Raw genomic sequence first — 13,757 nt, forward strand, 5'->3', positions numbered from 1 at the left:
TTTTCCTATTTTAGTTAAAATCATATAAGCTCCATATTTTACAGTAATATTAAAATTTATTACATGTAATATTAAAATTTATTACACGTGTATTTACCAGGAAATGGGGAAAAAAGCTGGGGATTCCTTGGATATGATGGTAAAAAAAATTAATTTTTTTCTTCCTGTTTTGTCAGAGGACAGGGGGTTAAGGGCATATGGTTGGTGGAAGAACCTATGAGTAGAGTTATGTTATAAATAGTTCTTCTTTATTAGACAGTTCAGGTAGCCCTTTGGGTCTTTGTTTCTTGGTTCTTGCTCAAATGATTCAATTTGTTTTAATTAGTTCCTGTGGTTTTTTTCCTGCATTTTGTATACACAGTCAAAAGCAACGAAATAAAATTCTGTAAAAAGAGTGAAGAACTCAGTTTGGATGGGGGCATGAATTTTCTCTTTTTCCCTTCAGGGATAAACAGAGCAATGCCTCCAATTTTGTAATATTTATGTAAACTTTTAAAAGGATTCTGTTCACATTTTCTGAGACTATCCAAACCTACTTCCTTCAACCACACCAACTCTATAATTAATAAACTTACAAAGTTGCTTCCAAACTTCACTGCTAAAGACAATCAAATCTCTCTTAATTTTTTATTCTTTTTAACTGAGCTAAAAACTAGAGGAAACTACCTTTCTTAAGAAGAAATAGAAATTACCAGCTTTCTTATATATCTATCTCTTTACATACCAATGAAAGTGAATATGTGTCTATGTGTGAGAGAGATTTTTTCTTGGAAAGCAGAGATATATCTGTATCTTCAGGGTAAGAAATCACTGTCTTCAAAGGAGAATGGATGGTGTTTTATTAATGATCTTTTACTGCAGATAGAAAGTGTGTCTGTGGTGAGGGTGGATGGGACCTTAGCCATGTCCCTAGAGCCAGATGTTAAATATAGATCAGAGAATGGAAATTCTACATCCTATGAAGGGCTGAGAGGGAGGGTGAAGGGACTGTTTTGTGGTGGTTAAAACCAGCATTTCTAGAAAAACAGATATCCCATGGAGCTTCATGGAAGCAAGAGAACAGATTCATGGCCCAAGGGCTCCGTCAGTTTTCATGTTGTGAATTAAGTTTGTACCATGTGGAAAGCAATATCCCAAACACATGTTGTGCATTAGAGCCACCTTTAACCATCTCCCAGGTCTGCTGCTGCCTCTGACAAAATGACAGTCACTCTCTGTGGGGACAAACATTCAATGACATGTCATGGTAGGGGCACCTTGGCTAAGGGCAAAACACCCAGCCAGCTGCTTGCTCCCTCACCCTCCTTAGTGGGATGAGGGAGAAAAAAGGCTTGTGGGTTGAGATAAAAGCAGAGAGCTCGCTTTCCAATTTCTGTGAAGGAAAAATAGAGACTTATCTTGGGGAAACTTAATTGTATTGCCATATAAAATAGATTTGGGTGTTAAGACATAGAAAGACAGGCATTAAAACACCACCCCTTCTCCCTCCACCCTTCCCTCACCCAGACTTAGCTCTGGGAACACTGGAACCGGCTGTGTTCAGCATGGAGCAGCTCATCCTCTTCTCTCATGGAGACCCCTGTAGCTTCCTGCCAGAACCTGGGCACCTGCACCCAATAGACTTATACAACAGGAAAAAGTGCATTAGTAGGGATTCCCAAATCAAATGGGATAAGCAGGTATGTCAGAAGGAAGTATAAACTGTATTAAAATAAATCCCTGAATGGTACAAGAAGGTAACATTAATATTTCATGGCCTTTCCTGAGATGTCCTGGAGACTGACTGAGAAAACCACATGAAGTGTTTCCCTCATTAAAACAAAACAAAACAAAACAAAAAATAAAATAGTCACAAAAAATTGTCCTTATGTGATATGGCCAATGAGATAGTTTGAAAAAGGTTGCTTGGTATCATCATCATCATCATGGCCAGGCTTCGCGAATGAAGATTTGGGAAGGCACTATCCACATTTGCTACAGGCACCCTGGTGGCTTATGAGGTCAATACGTGACAGACATATCCGATTGCAAAAGGCACAGCAGAAAGACTCCTTAGATGGTGTATTCTGCAAGGCACGGTTCTTTCTGCGTTGCCTTTTTTCCTCGAGAGTGATCCTACGTGTGTTCTCGAAGGAGACAGCTGCGTTATAGATGGCGTGTCTCCAGGCCTCCCGATTTGAGGCCATAGTAGACCAGTTATGGTGATCAATATGGCCAAGGCTGAGATGAGATACTTAATAAGTTAACTAAAAAATTCTTTGAAATAATTACTTCTCTTAAAATTAAAAAAGGAAGCTCTTCAGACTGCCTAAATCTGAAGTGATACGGAATGCTTATTAATGTAAAGCAAAGACTTAATAAATTGTCAAGAGATAAAATAGAAGAAAATTAGTTAAAAGAACCTTTATGAAAAGGGCAATGGAACTGATAAAAAGATTCTGGCTTATCTCCTCAGGAGAGCTCATCTGAAAGCCATTTGTCAAATAAGAACTAAAAAGGGATGTGATAAGGGATCCTAGATCTATTAAATCTGTCTTTTAGGACTTTTATACCTATTGTGTCATATCACCTCACAATACAGAGTGAATAAAATCATATTTTAAAATGTGAATCTGCCATTTATATCAAAAGTTGCAATTAAATTAGAGGAGGCAGTCTCAAATAGAGGCTGAAAATACTTAAGGTTTAATAAAACTTTTAGGAAGTTTGCTAAAATTTTAGAAACGGAAAGGCCTTTGAACAGCCTGTGGAAGTGACAGTGTCTGATCAGTTGGTTTGTTTTCAAATTCACAGCTGAAGTCTTACAGAGGGATGCAAAACATCAGTGGCGCTGTTTGCCATCGCAACAGTGTCATTGAAAGAAAAATGCATGTTTGGAAGGAGTGAACTTCGCTTGCATAGTTGTGGGGTTTATTACAGTATTATTCTACTACTGTAATTATGTTATGCAGTGTTTCATGTTTGCAGTTCATGAAAGGGTGGTCATCCAGAAATCATGCAAGAAACCCCAACGGCAAATTTAAAAAATTTGTTCAATTGTCAGATTGAAGAATCTAGTTTCCAATCAGCTGTAGTATCTGGATATAAATGTATGTATAGCTGGGCCTCTTATTGTCAGATTTCCCTTTAGGAGTTATTAAAATATACAGTGCCACAAGGAATGAAGATTAATGTGCAGTCTGCTACTAAAAATGAACCAGCCTGTATTATAAGGGTGGAAGATCCAGATAACCTGCTATCTATGATGAATGGAGTCTGCCCATGCTGCTCACAAGGGTACTTGTTTTGTCATCGTAACTCATAAAAGGACTTTGACTATTGAGTGGTTATTGTTACTGGTTTGAGCTATTTTGAGTGATACGAATTCTGCATGACCTTAGAGCACAGAAAAAAATCTGGTTTGTGTTTATTCCAAGAAATAGCATTGTGTGACAAGACAGATTGTGGAAAACATCAGCTCATTTTGTGGTTTATTCATAAATACTGTGACCTTCAGAAAAATCACTTAATCTACCCTTTAGCTCTATTGCCCATTTTATAAATAGTAATTCTCAATTTTAAGACCATTTTTGAGAACATGATCTATTAGTAGTTTCAAAAAGGGTGAGATACAATGATGATAAGAGACAGAAAAATGGCAAAGTAAATATTGTTTTGCTTCCTGTTCTTCTTGCTGGGTCATTTTCTGTAGCTATAGAGGCACTACCTGGAATATTAAACAAGTGTATCTTAGTGCAAGGAAGTGTTATGGGTTTGGCATAGGAAGTACCAGGGTAGAGTTTACAGTCTGTGACTCAACAGAAGATCAGACTTCACTTGAAAATTTAGTTGATCTTAGCAGTTTCAAATGGGAACACTGAGAAAAGACCTGTTAATATATGACCTGAGACTAATTCCACACAGTTTTTCTTACTTATTTTCTTACATGTTTTCTCCAGTTTTTCTGACCATTGCCTGTATTGGTAGAGAACAAGTGAAGAACAAAACCAAGACAGAATCATAGAACATCCTGAATTGGAAGGAACTCACAACGATCATCAAGTCCAACTCCTGGTCCTGCACAGGACAGCCCCAACAATCACATCATGTGCCTAACAGTGTTGTCCAAAAGCTGTCTTCTTGAGCTCTGTCAGGCTTGGTGCCATGACCACTTCCCTGGGGAGTCTGTTCCAGCACCCAACCACCCTCTGGGTGAAAAGTCTTTTCCTAATATCCAACCTAAACCTCCCCTGACACAGCTTCAGGCCATTCCCTTGGGTCCTGTCATTGGTCACCAGAGAGAAGAGATCATTGCCTGCCCTTCCTCTTCCCCTTATGAGGAAGTTGTAGACTGCAATGAGTCTCCTCCAGCTGAACAGACCAAGTGACCTCAGCTGCTCCTCATACGGCTTCCTCTCAAGGCCCTTAACCATCTTCATTAGCCTCCTTTGGACGTTCTCTAGCAGCTTAATATCTTTCTTATATTGCAGTGCCCAAAACTGCACACAATGTTCAAGGTGAGACTGCCCCAGTGCAGAGCAGAGTGGGACAATCCCCTCCCTTGACCAGCTGGCAATGCTTTGCCTGATGGTCCCCAGGACGTGGTTGGCCCTCCTGCTGACCTGTTTTCCGTTTACTGTCAGCAAGGACCTCCCAGTCCCTTTCTGTAGCACTACTCTTCAGCATCTCATTTCCCAGTCTGTACAAACATCCAGGGTTGCACCATCCCAGGTGCAGAATCCTGCACTTTCCCTTGTTGAACTTCATAGGGTTGGTGATTGTCCAGTCCTCTAATTTGTTGAGGTCTCTCTGCAGGGCCTCCCTGCCTTCGAGGGAGTCAACAGCTCATCCCAGTTTTGTGTCATCTGCGAACTCAACGTACCCTTGAGACCCAAGTCATTTATGAAGATGTTGAAGAGATCTGGGCCTAGAATGGAGCCCTGCAGAACCCCACTAGTGACAGGTCACCAGCTTGATTTATCCCATTCACTATAATGCTTTGTGCCCAACCCATGAGCCAGTCGTTCGCCTATTGAAGGAGGTGTATCCAGCTCTATGCTGAACATTTTGTCCAGAAGGATACCGCGAGAGACAGTGGCAAAAACTTTACTGAAATTCAAAAAGATTATACATCAACTTGCTTTCCTTGATCAACTAGGTGGGTTACCTGGTCATAAAAGGAAATCAGGTTTGATAAGCAGGACTTTCCTCTCATGAAGCTGTGCTGTGACCGATAACTGCACTGTCCTTTAGGTGTTTTTCAAGACCTCCCAGAATAATCTTCTTGATAATTTTGCCAGTCACTGAAGTGAGACTGACAGACCTGTAGTTTCCAGGGTCATCCTTATTGCCCTCCTTGAAAGCTGGGACAACATTGACCAGCTTCCAATCAACAGGGAGCCGCTCCAGATTCCTGAGACTGTTCAAAAATCATTGAGAGAGGCCTTGCCATGACATCAGTCAGCGATTTGATTATTCTTGGATGTATCCCATCAGGCTGCACAGATTTACAGGGATTCAGCTGGAGCAGCAGATCCCTCACAATTCCAGGTTAAATTGGGAGTTTATCATTCTCATAGCCATGCTCCTCCAGCTCAGGGTACTGGGACCCCCTTAGCCCATCATCAGTGCTGAAGACAGAGGCAAAGAAAGCATTAAACACCTCTGTCTTGTCTATATCCCTGTTTGTGAGTGATCATCCTCATTCTGTAATGAGGATGATGACAATAGATTCTCTCCTGGACTTTTTAAAGCCCTGGTTAAAAAAGTACCAAAAAGTGTCATTAATTAAACCCAACAAAGACTGTAATTGAATTCCAAGCCTTTAAACAATAGTATCTGATAGCTGATTTATTTGCATGTCATCAAACTTTCCTTGTGTTAAGACAACTGGAATAATGGAGGCTTAGCCTTAAGATATTGTATTTGTTGTTGATGCTAAATTTACCATGGCAACAGCTTTTCTTAATTACAAAACCCAAAGTATTTGGACATTCTTCTAGAAAGAAAAGAAAACTGCTACAATTCCTGTCACCGCATTTAAAATTCTAGCTTCAAAAAATTTGAAATTGTTGAGAAATTAGTTTAGTAGGAAAAGGCATAAACTTCTACAGTTAGTTTAGAATCAGTCTTATTCCTGGATAATCAGAGAGGAGAGTGACAACATGTCAAAATGTATGCCAAAAGTACAAAAATAGCAAACTGAATTGTAAGGAAAAAAAGGAAATCTTTTTATGTTTCAAATTGAAAGAGGAAGTAGGCACAACAGAGACTATCACTACACGCATAAATTCTATAAATTATATCAAGTTTGATATAAGCTGAGCAAACTTTCTGAAAATATTTCATAATTTTGGTCAAGATTGAGATGGTAATAACTAGCACAGCTGTAAGACAAGCTTTTTCCATCCGCTTAAAAATATTTATTTTTCTTTTATTGGAGGTAAAGAAGAGGTAAACGCCATCAAATGTTGTTTTTGTAAAAGGTAAAAATGTGAATTATCACTTCTCTCCCATTTTCGTTCATTGGGAAAAATAAGTGAGGAAAAAGGGAGAATCTTGTGTAGTTCACAACAAAGTTTTTTCCCTGAAAGTGTCAAGCAAAACAATAAATATTTTGTTTCATCTTACTTTTTTAATAGAAAACACAGTCATTTTTTGCTAGCTATGATAGATTCTACTCTACGGAGAGAAGGTAGTGGCTCACAAAATAGGAGCCAGAGGAGGTGCAATGATGGAAATGTTGTGAAATGGGAAACGAGCTTCAGGCAGATCATCGCTGTTTCCTGAAAGCATAGAATTACTGCTAGTTCCAATTACTGGAATAATTATTCATATAAGAAATATTGTGCTTTTTCCAGGAACCTATATTTAGAATACAGAAAACTGAAATGTCAGATGCAAAACCCATTAAGAGCCAAACAGATTCTTAAAATATTTTTTTCTGATACAAACCTGTAGTATTTTAAGGATCAACTTTCTCTTGTAAAAGGTCAGACTCCTGAGATGAAGCTTTTCAACTGATATAAATAGATATAATTCCACCAGCATCACTGAATTTCATCAACTGACATTTGGCTTTTTCTCAACCCCATAAAGCAAAGTCTACACAGGAAGGGATCGGGACAACTGGTTCTGTTTGAGGGAACCAAAGCCCTCAGAACTTGTGTTAAATGGGGCTTAGGGCTTAGATCTTTTTCATATGATTGGATTTGATCAATAGTAAGTGCCTACTTTGTAGTTCATGGCAAAGAGTGAAAGCAGACTTGGGGATTTATCTTTTCCTAAAGGACATTAAAGAACTTTAAAAACTGAAAATGTCAATCTTACATTGGAGGGCAGGTGATTCTAAAGATGAGCAGAGTGCAAATTATATTTCACATAAAGACACACATACAAAATTATATGCTTATTAAATAAATATGTATTTTATCAACTTGTTTTTAGTAAGGTTTTAAATCTGGTTCACCACTCTCTGAAACTGATTTTTTATGATTACTATATTGTTGTTCAGATTTTTTCTATCTTTAAATTTACTGGTATATTTTACACAGCGTCTAAATGGTTGAAATAACATGTTGGCCATATTAATAGATATGATCATTAAAAACATGTTATTACATATATGAAGGTAAAATGTGCACAAAAAGTTTTGCTACATTACAGATGTAAAAGAAATTGTCCAGGTTTTTATGCCAACAGCTGTCTGTGCTGTTACTTTAACAGAGAAAAACAGTTTGAGCTACCATAGCCAGGTTAAATCCAGCAGTAGAGAGGTGGTGTGGGAGAGTATTCTATGCTTTTTGCAGTAAATGAAATCTTAGATCTTGATATTCACCTTGGAAGAATTTCACATTACATAGATGCTTCTAATTTCTTATGTATTTAATATTCTGAATGATATGTGCTTGAGCCCCAGAGTCTCTATGACCTTTCTAACTACAGTTTATTGTTTATGCCAGATGGCTGGATGAGCATTAAGGTTTTTCAATTCTTATTTCATAAAAAAATAATATATTAAGTATAAGTTGTAAGAACTTAATAGCAGAAGGGAGAAACAGAGATTTTCTTACTTTAATGTAACATAAGTGATATCTCTTAAAATTGTTTCTGCTGATACAGATATAATGAAAAACGACAAGGTGGTAGTAGTATCACGTTGAAGGTAAACTCAGCACAAAGTTTCTGTTGAGTGGAAAAGCTCAGAAGCAAAAAACATTCTTTATAATTGGCCTGAGAGCATTTTGTTCTTCAGAATTACGTGCTTCTTGCTGAGGGGACCATGCCAGTGCACTCTAACTGTATAGAAAGCCTTTAAAACACCACATAAAGTGTACTAATGTATACTGAGATTTTGAAACTGCACAATAATTTAGTGGCTTAGTAATTCCAATTGTTTTTGTTGCAACCTGATCATTCCAAGGATCATCCACCTGAGGCAATGACCTATTAATTTTATGGCACAACTGACCCATTTTCAGTTCTGTGGATACTTCTGGAGCCCTGCTCATATTAGACTGTACACAGAGGCTAAATAGGAACCATTTGCAAAGTAACATCTCGTTTACAGCTGCTTCTGTAAATTGTTTCTATTTATGTTAATTACCACATATTTAAATTTGGAGAAACAGTCAATATAAAAAGCACTGTCATTTTCTGTTTTAGGTAAAAACTCCTGAGGTTTATTTAGATGCAGACTTTCTGATCAAGGTAGATGAAAAATAAGCTGCATAAGCCAGTAAAATCAGACTTGTTGAAAAAGTGTGCTCAATTCTTTCACTCATCTAGTGTGAAAGAGATAATTAATTCAGGGCTATTTCAGGTACCACAAAGAGACAAGACCACTGCATTAGAATTTGACAGAACTATGAGTGGTGTGTGAACAGTCGAAGCAAGATTCTGTTAATATACGGTTTTGTCTGTGTTTTTTTTCTCCTTTTTCATACTTTTCCTCATTTGCAGATCATTATATTTTTGTAATAGCTTAGCAGCCAAGAGAGACAGAGGTAATGACAATCCCTAAGTAGAACTAGCTGGAGGAAGAGCTGCAATTGCTTTTGGATTGCTGATTACTGTAGGAGTTTGCCCTCTCAGATTCTTTTTCCTTCTATTATTAAGTCTTCCTTATGTGAATATTGCCAATAAAGGTGAGAAAGAGAAGTACAAGTACCACCTTTTGAAGAATATAGCAGAACATCCACAGGGCAATACAGCTCTGCCTATTAAGCAGAGTCCCAAGCCAGTCATCCTTGAATTACACTATTTGCTATAGCAAAACCTAAGCTAAGACCACCAGATGGATTTTAATAAATACAGCCAAATGCGAAATATTCAGGTCCATTCATACCTGTATAAGATTACCTCACTGTTGTTATGTACTCTATGCCTGAGGAAGAGCCTAGAGATTTTTCTTTTTTAGTATCAGTGTTCTTTTACAATGTGGTCCCATTGAGGGGATACGTCGGGTCTAGGTGAGATGAAGTTTGTTCATTTTCCCTCCAGAAGCCCTCACAGTGTTGTGCTTTTCACTGGTAGCTACAAAGTCAATAACACACCAGTGTTTTGGCCGCTGCTCAGTAGGGCTCACACAGCAACAGCACCATACCTGCAAAAAATTCTTGTTCACTCTGTCCCAGCCTCAAATTATTTTTAATTTTTTTCTGTAGACACATTAATAAATAACAGATCCATCCAGGTACCATGGATTTTAAATGTAAGACTATATAATCTAACCCCTGGAAATTTTCTGTACAAAATTACTTTTGATATTAGCCCATCTCAGCAGCGTCTGTGGGAGAGAGCAATGATCTGAATGTTTTTAAAAAAGTTCACACCTCCACTCATAATACTTACCCTTTATATGACATGTTTCTCCTGAAAGGTCCTCTACTATAATCAGCTCTTTAGCCCACTAATTAGTTATTTTAGGGTTAAAAAGCCAGTGGTACATTTTTCAAAAGCATGCAAGCTATTTAGAATCCCAGAATATTCTCCTCCGCTCTCTTCAGCCTCAAAAGGAATCTGTGGCCAAATTTCCACATGTATTTAGGTCTTTAACAAGACTAGCCTAGAGAAATTTCAAAAGCCAACTTAAGTGGGCCATATGTGGTTGAAAATTGAGCTGGGCCCCTGAGGCAGTTTTGAGCATGTTTGAATAACTTTGAAAATCCAGAGACAAGGCATTTTGTAGTTCAGTTTTCATCGGCTTAGAATGAAACCTAAGCAGGTAAAAGCCAAAGATCCTGTTTTCTAAAATGAAGAATTTGAGAAAATATGGATAATTTTGGAAATCGTGCATTATGCATTCAGGGCTACAACAGACAGCAGGGTAGGAATCCTGCCACAGAGAGAAACAGAAATGCCTGGGGGCTGGGAAGGCAGCAGGTTGCAATGACCTTAGGCAGAGGGAGGGTTTGGCTACACAGCTGGAGAGGGAGCAGGTTGTGGTTTGGCTGCAATATTCCTTTGGAGGTACAGAATAAGTGAAGTGAAGGGACAGTGGGAGGGAACAGAGCACCACTGGTGGTGAGGAGGAAGGAGTTGAGTATCTTGAGGAAGGACTAGCAAGTGGGGTGAGAAGGTGAAATGTGAAGTGCCAGCAACCCTGGCAGCAAGGCTAATGGGCTGAATAACCTTACAACAGGCCAAGTTTATGAGCAGGTATGTGAAGACACAAGCAGGAGTGATACCAGATGATAAATAGATCAATATAAAGAAGAAGAGGGAAAGGGGAAAAGAGCGTGACAGGGACAAACATAGCCTGGTGTCAAAAGGAAAGCAAAGAGAAACAGTAGGAAACAAGGTGGTGAAGGAAAGAGTGAAGGAAGAATCAAAGCCTGGAGATTATTACCTACAGGAAAGATTCCTTCCCCTCAGTGAGAAAGTGCAGCAAATTGGGAAGATGAGAGAACCACTGGTAGTAAAAGGGAGAGTAATGGAGTGCTGCAACTGAAAAGTGGGTGGTAAATGGCAGCTAACTATTGGAAAGAGCAGGCATTGGGTAAGGGCGGTGTTGGTGGCAAAGAGGACAGTGAGGAAAGGCAGAAGGGGAGGATGTCAGGTCTTCAAGTGAAGGGAAGAATAGCAACAGCAGCACAACAAGCAGTAATGTAGAATCACAGAATCAGTAAAGTCAGCTGTTTTGAGAGGAAATTTTACTGAGTCTGGATGGGATAGAGTTAATTTCTCCATAGCAGTCCATATGGAGCAATGTTTTGATTTGTGACTAAACCAGTGTTGATAATACACCAATGCTTTTTCTATTGCTTAGCAGTGCTTCCACAGTGTCAAGGTTTCATTTGCTTCCACCTTACCTTCCCCCACTCCTCATCCCCCAATGGCGTGGGAAAGAGATTAGAAGCAGACACAGTTCAGGTGACCTGAACTGGATAAAAATATATCCCATACCATAAATTCATCATGCTCAGCAACAAAACTGAGGGTAGAAGGAGGGAGAAGAGTCTCATAAGGTAACCACTGCTTAGATATTGGCTGGGCATCAGTCAGCTTGTAGGAGGTGGTGAATGATTGTCTTTGCATTGCTGGGTTTTTTCTTCTTGCTTTCTTACTTTCACTTGCTTATTAAACTGCCTTCACTTATTAACTTCACTTATTAGCCATATTAAACTGTCCTTATCTCAAGTTTTCTAGCTTTTGCTCTTCTATCCCACTGGGAAGAGAATAAGTAAGCAGCTATGTGGGAGTTTTGCTGCTAGCTGGGGTCAACCCACCATGGAGTTGAATACTGCTGCTTGGAAAGGCACTGAAAGCAGGCAGCTAAGGAGTCAGGAGAAGAAGCAGCTATGGGAAGTGGTGAAAAGCAAGCTGCATTACAGCTGGAAGCTTACAGGCAAGGGAAGTTTTGAGAGCAGTCGGTAAGGAGGATGAGGAGACTTGCCAGGAAATGAAGTAGCAATCACAGGCAGAAAGTGCTGGTGATGTGGCAAGAGCAGACTGTGCAGCAACGGGAGAGGTGCATGTCTGACAGGCTGGCAAGAGAAGGGGGACAACCAGGGCAAGTGGGAAAGAACAAGGACAGCAAATGCATTGTGGGCAATGCAGAGAAAGGAGGCAGCATATGGAGTGACAAGCTGAGGATGAAGACAGGCAGCAGATCAAGGTTTGAGAAGACACGAGCATAGGGTGCAAATGAGGTGCAAAGTCAAGACAGTGGGCTGGCAACAGCAGGAAGCAGCAAACATGATGGTGAAGAGAGATGGCAAACATGGTCCAACATGAAAACTGAGTGTGGTCAGCAAGTCAGGTATTGAAATGAGGTGATGAGGCCAGGAAGGAGCAGTGTAGAGAAATGGTGAAGGGCAGCAAGGAAAGCTTGAGAGTGCAATCCAGAAAGACAGCTTTGAAAAGTCATAGGAAGGACATGTTTACAAGAACAGCAAGCAAGCAGTGGGAAGAAAAGCTGGCAAGACAGTCAGTGAGAACAGGTAGCTAAGGGAGGTGGTGAAGGCAAGCAGCAAAAGAAGGGGCTTGTTCTGTATAAAGTTAGCAATGGGCAGCAATACATGCTGGGAATGAATCAGTGAGAAGAGGTGGGAATGGCAGGGGACACAGAGTGGCAGGAGGAAGCAGAAAGTGAAGGAGAAGTAGGGTGATGAGGGAGGGTGGTGACAGGCAGTGAGTGAACAAGCATGGATGGCAGACAGGAAACAGGGAAAAGTTGTGAGGGCTGTCTGCAAACAAGGCGTCTCTGACAGGTGAAGACAAAATGAAGCAGCAGGATGGCAAACAGGACAATAAATGATGGCAGGGCAAGGTGAGCTCAGAAAGGTCTGGTCATTCGGGGAGCAAGAGCAAGCAGTAAGTGGAGTGGCAAACAAAGATATTGTGTGTAGAGAGCAAACATGACTGTTAGGAGAAGAGGATGATGATGAGGAGGAAATATGCAGCAAATGGGGCTGGACAGAACAGACAGTGAATGACAGTAGTAAGGCATGTGGTGGGAAACAGTGCAGTTAAGAGAAGGGAAAGCGGAGGTAAGCAGAGAGGTGGATGGCAAGGACCAGGACAAAGATATGGGACCAGGGGGAAGGTGACAATGGGACAGAAAAAGATGCACATGAAGCAACATGAAGTAAAATTTAGAGGCTGTAGGGGTGAGGAGAGAGGCAGTGAAGAGAATTAGGTGAGGGCAGGCACCAAATTAGGAGAAGCAGGGTAAGACAGGGACTGATGAGGCAGTAAGGACAACATCAAGTGAGGTGATGTGGCAGCAAGGGACAACAAGTGAAAGATAGACAGGAATAGAGGACCAAAAGAGAGTAGGTAGCAGTGGTGTGGGAGTGAGCCCAGCAAGGGTAGGCAGAATTAAAACAGGATATACAGTAAGAGATGGCAGAAAATGAGATGGCAGCAATGTCAGAGGCTGTGAAAGGGATGGGGTGTCACAGGCATTGGGGCTTGACTGGCATTGCCAGATGGAGGAAAGGGGCAAAAGGAAGTGCAAGTGGCAAGCCAGTGTATGCCAGTGATACATGGGGGAGAAGTGATAAACAGGTAGGCTGAAGTAGCAGGCAGGATAACAAGTGAAACAATAAAGATGATGCACAAAATACAACCCTGAGCCTTGTTGGCTGGAATTTATTGAACCCTAAAAGAAGTATGGACTTGCTTCCCCCCACCTGACTTTCTCCTGAAGGGGGAAGGACTGTACTCTTTCCCTCCTCTCCTCTCCGTTAATTTTTTTCTTAATCATTGTCTCTACAAAACACAGGACTTGAAATCTACTGACAACAATACTTAGTTTCTTCTAGGAAGTCTAG

This window comes from Corapipo altera, unplaced genomic scaffold (genome assembly GCF_003945725.1).
Source record: "Corapipo altera isolate COAL_440 unplaced genomic scaffold, ASM394572v1 59, whole genome shotgun sequence".
Lineage (NCBI taxonomy): Eukaryota > Metazoa > Chordata > Aves > Passeriformes > Pipridae > Corapipo > Corapipo altera.